Source organism: Cydia fagiglandana, chromosome 1 (assembly GCF_963556715.1).
Source record: "Cydia fagiglandana chromosome 1, ilCydFagi1.1, whole genome shotgun sequence".
Lineage (NCBI taxonomy): Eukaryota > Metazoa > Arthropoda > Insecta > Lepidoptera > Tortricidae > Cydia > Cydia fagiglandana.
Genome location: NC_085932.1, coordinates 5,209,878 through 5,213,658, shown reverse-complemented (window position 1 = coordinate 5,213,658; position 3,781 = coordinate 5,209,878). Strand labels below are relative to the sequence as shown.

General features: G+C 34.8%; 1 long non-coding RNA gene across 1 annotated transcript; it reads left to right on the top strand.

Moving 5' to 3' along the window:
- Nucleotides 1–1,248: 1,248 nt before the first annotated feature.
- LOC134679508 (uncharacterized) lies at nucleotides 1,249–3,331 on the top strand. Its single transcript, XR_010100345.1, has 2 exons — nucleotides 1,249–1,444; nucleotides 2,451–3,331. It is a non-coding gene; the product is annotated as an uncharacterized LOC134679508 (long non-coding RNA).
- Nucleotides 3,332–3,781: the final 450 nt, after the last annotated feature.

The following is a 3,781-nucleotide window of genomic DNA, read 5'->3' as shown; positions in this document are numbered from 1 at the left end:
CAAAAAGTGCCTAGCTGCTTAAAAAAATGAAGACATTAAAATGCAAACAATGATTGTGCAGTTTTTTAAACATTACACTTTTAAATCTTAAACCTTAGTAATACAAAAAAATGTACTTAATCATATATTTGACTTCAACTGTAGGTAAATAATATTAAGAGAATTATTGTAAATAACATTTTAGCAATGAGTTGAGGACGCTATTATAACTTGGTATTTTTTTGTAATGTTTTGTAGCTATAAAATGATAAGTAATGTAATATCACTATTGAAACTATATTCAAATACTTTGCAAGCTCGAACCCGCAACGTAATCTCCCTTAAAGTTGGCTACAGACTCCTTTAATGAATAGGCACCCTTGTATCGTCGCTCAAACGAAAAAAGTACTAAGGATGTTTAAAACGGAAACACTATAAAAGCCATTTTCCTTTAAGACGCCAGTGTAAGGAAAGTTCTCTTCTCGCTGATTTAGGGCATGATCCTTCCGAACCATTAATCAGACAAAATGAGGAAAAGGGTTAAAAATATTTATCAATAAAGTGAGCGCTGTGACGGCGGTGCCGTGCCTTTGTCGTCGATTTGTGTCCGACCTACTTCTTAGACTGGAAAGCGTTGAGATTCTTACGCTTTAGAATTTAATGTATCTTGTGTTAAAACACTAAAATAATCTAGCTTTTGCCCACAACTGCGTCACTAAAGTCCTTTCTTTATCATATTTTTAAAGATTGTTTCCGAGGTAAGAATAAAAAAGGCATGAGAATCTGATTCATTCGTTTCTTTATCTACACCGATAGAAGAAATAGTAAATCACATTTTAGTTGCTATTTTTAACCGACTTCAATTTCATAGAAGGAGGAGGTTCTGTATTTGGTTGTGGCTATGTTTTTTTTATTTATGTATGTTCACCGATTACTCCGAGACCCGTGGGTCGATTTGAGTAATTATTTTTTTGTTCGAAAGAAGGTACTTCCAAGGTGGTCCCACATTAATCTGGTGCTGTTCTGATGATGGGATCCATGAGGAATTGAGGGAACTCCTCAATTTTTCAAAGCACATGTATGGTGATTTGGGTGTTTTCTTAAGCAACTCGAGCATTTTCTCTTGAAAAGCACCAATTTGATGAAGTGGACCTGATGATGATGATTGTTTTGATGATAATCATGACGATTTCTTAAAATGTAGGACGTTCAGCGATTACTCCGAGACCCGTGGTCCGATTTCAGCAATTCTTTTTTTGTTCGAAAGAAGGTAGGGTAGACCGGGGACAATTGAAACACGTTATGATTGAAACAAGTCAAATTTCTCGATAACTATAATACCTACGCGTCTGACGCAATACTCGGAACACGCGGTCGGCCATGTTTGAATCCTCGGCCAGTAGCGCTCAAGCGCCGGTGCGAGACGGGAGTGTCCACGAGCCAAGCCAGTTTTTCGCGGTAAAAAGTAAGTATTTGTGGTCTCGTATATTTTCTTATATCTTCGTTTACTCTTGTGTTTTGACTAATCAAATTACTTTGGTGTTATAGTTAGGAACAAACGAATGTTTTCAATGGCCGTTGATCAGCGTTAGAGTCTTTTTTACATATTATATTTGACCTTGAAGTGAAAAACTTGGTGTGGGGACGATAGAAACAACTTGTTTGTGGACGATTGAAACGTTTCAATCGTCCTCACGTTTTAATCGTCCCTGAAAGTAACCGACTTCAAAAGCACATGTTTGTTCTATTGTTTTTCGTGTAGTTTTTGCCCTAGTTGATATATTATGGATATACAATCTACAGTTTTATTATTCGAGGCTATGTGAACATTTGTTTCTCAGTTTGACCCGTACGTTTGTTTGTATGTATGTTTGTTTGTCCACGATTATCTCACGTTCGGTTAAACCGATTTTGATGCGGATTTCAGAAAAGTATTTGTGACAATCTGGAAAAAGTTTTTGTGTATATAATAAATGGTTATTAACAGATTTCAGAAAAAAAAGGATCTCTGTTTGACCCGTATGTTTGTAGATACACAATACAACAGATGGTTAGTAAATAGTAACTCACGCAGCTGATCTTGAAAAAATAATTTTTGATTGTTATGATAAGCTTATGATGAAGGCAAGAAAAAAAACTTAGATAAAGTCCTATAAAAAATGACCCCCTTCAATAAAAACTGAAAAACCAAAAATAAACCGTTCATGTAGGTACATACTACATTTGAATCACTTTTTAAAATCGAATAAACCATAGGTACGTAAACTTTTTTATCCAATAGGCAGCGCGATCTAAATAAAACTAAATTATTGCAAATAAGCTGCTCTATACGTTCCTTAAAATAATGCGTCTCATTACTATTCACCCTATATACCTACCTAGGTTTATTAGTTACCTACTTATTAAAAATATAATACTACACTACTACATCCCATTTCTGTAAAATACATTTATTTAATTGTTTTTTTTAGATGCCCCGAAAACGGAAACATCTCACGGAGCGAACCTCAAAAAGCCTGTTTGCCTATCAACAGGCTTATGAGGAAGTAATCTCGGGGAAGTCCTTAAGAAAAGCGGCCCAAATGTTTGATTTAGATCATGTCTCGCTGGCAAGATACAAAAAAAAAAGAGAAGCAGCATCAGATATACCTATAGAAGATATAAAAATGGGTTATAATTCTGCAAAAAAAGTGGCCACCTCCTTTCTAATAATAATAAAACAATTTAAACTGATATTTTATTGCGCCTATTATTTCATTTTACATTCCGACGTCTGCACACTCATCACAGGGTGTGTGGGAAAGGTTATGATTGAAACATTGTTATAGTTGAAACAAGCATTTTTGTATGGAACATAATTGTGCTTGTTTTTTGCGATTCCTTATCGTTATATCTTAGAATTTCATTAAAATTACTTTGGTTAAGGTAAACGCATAAGGTGGCAGCGAAAAAGAAAATTAAAAGTCGTATAAGTACTATTTTTTCCCCAAGTTTTATTATAGAGATGTTCAGATGCTCATAAATTGAAATATGTTTATGTTATGCTTGCAAACTTTTAATGAGCTCATTGTATGCTGAGGTAGTGATGAAAAAGATTGAAAGGGATATAAGTACTTTAATTGTGCCGAAGATATTTGAGTGTTTCAATTAACCTCACGTAGTGTTTCAATTGACAGTCATGTGAGGTCAATTGAACCATACTGCCCCATTATCTTTATTACATTATTTAAAAAAAACTATGGACTATAGACCGTTCAAATACATTTTATTTAGGAACCAGATAACTAACCTTGAAATATTTCGAGCGTACATCTTTCTACTCATAAAAATATAACGATCACAGGCGGTTAAAGGCAAATTGTTTCAATTGTCCCCGGTCTACCCTACTTCCAAGGTGGTCCCACATTAATCTGGTGCTGTTCTGATGATGGGATCCATGAAGAATTGAGGGAACTCCTCAATTGTTAAAGGCACATGTATCAAATCAAGCATTTCCTCTTGAAAATCACTAATTTGATAGAGTGGACCTGATGATGATGATTGTTGATGATAATGATGATGATTTTATAAATGTAGATTACTCCGAAACCCGTGGTCCGATTTGAGTAATTATTTTTTCGTTTGAACGAAGTTACCTCTAAGGTGTTCCCATAACATTGTTGGTTCTAATTTGATGACGGAATTCATAAGGAAATAAGGGAACTCCTCAATTTTTAAAGTCACGAGTAAGGCGACATCGTTGTTTTCTATAGTAACTTAAGCATTTCCCCCCGAAAATCACCAATTTGATGAAGTACAACTG